The following is a 320-nucleotide window of genomic DNA, read 5'->3' on the forward strand; positions in this document are numbered from 1 at the left end:
TGTTCTCAACGTGGTATGGCCGTTGGCATGAGACTGCCTACACATTGTGGCTAATAACCAACTCTTTTTAGTCATCACGGCAGGATACGGACCTTCTTGTGGTGTCTTAATGGTAATTGTATCCTAACATATTTTTGTCTCCTTGGCATGGATATTTAACATCGTTTATTCAGTCTTGGGTTTATGTTCTTTCGCCATTTACAGACATTTTACATCTACCTACTTCCTCAGCCTACCCTGCCAATTTCTAATGAATTTGTGGATTTTCTTTTGTAATACATACATGTGTGTGCTCATCTGCTCTTCAGTTTTTATGATAT

The 320-nt window shown here is 38.4% G+C and overlaps 1 non-coding gene across 1 annotated transcript in view; it reads right to left on the reverse strand.

Annotated features, from left to right (window-relative positions):
• The window catches only part of LOC138360635 (5S ribosomal RNA), a 119-nt gene extending 92 nt beyond the window's left edge, over positions 1-27 (reverse strand). The window contains exon 1 of the ribosomal RNA XR_011226529.1: positions 1-27. This exon is cut by the window's left edge and continues 92 nt beyond it. This is a non-coding gene — a ribosomal RNA (5S ribosomal RNA).
• Between the last annotated feature and the right edge of the window lie 293 nt (positions 28-320).

This window comes from Procambarus clarkii, unplaced genomic scaffold, assembly GCF_040958095.1.
Source record: "Procambarus clarkii isolate CNS0578487 unplaced genomic scaffold, FALCON_Pclarkii_2.0 HiC_scaffold_116, whole genome shotgun sequence".
NCBI lineage: Eukaryota > Metazoa > Arthropoda > Malacostraca > Decapoda > Cambaridae > Procambarus > Procambarus clarkii.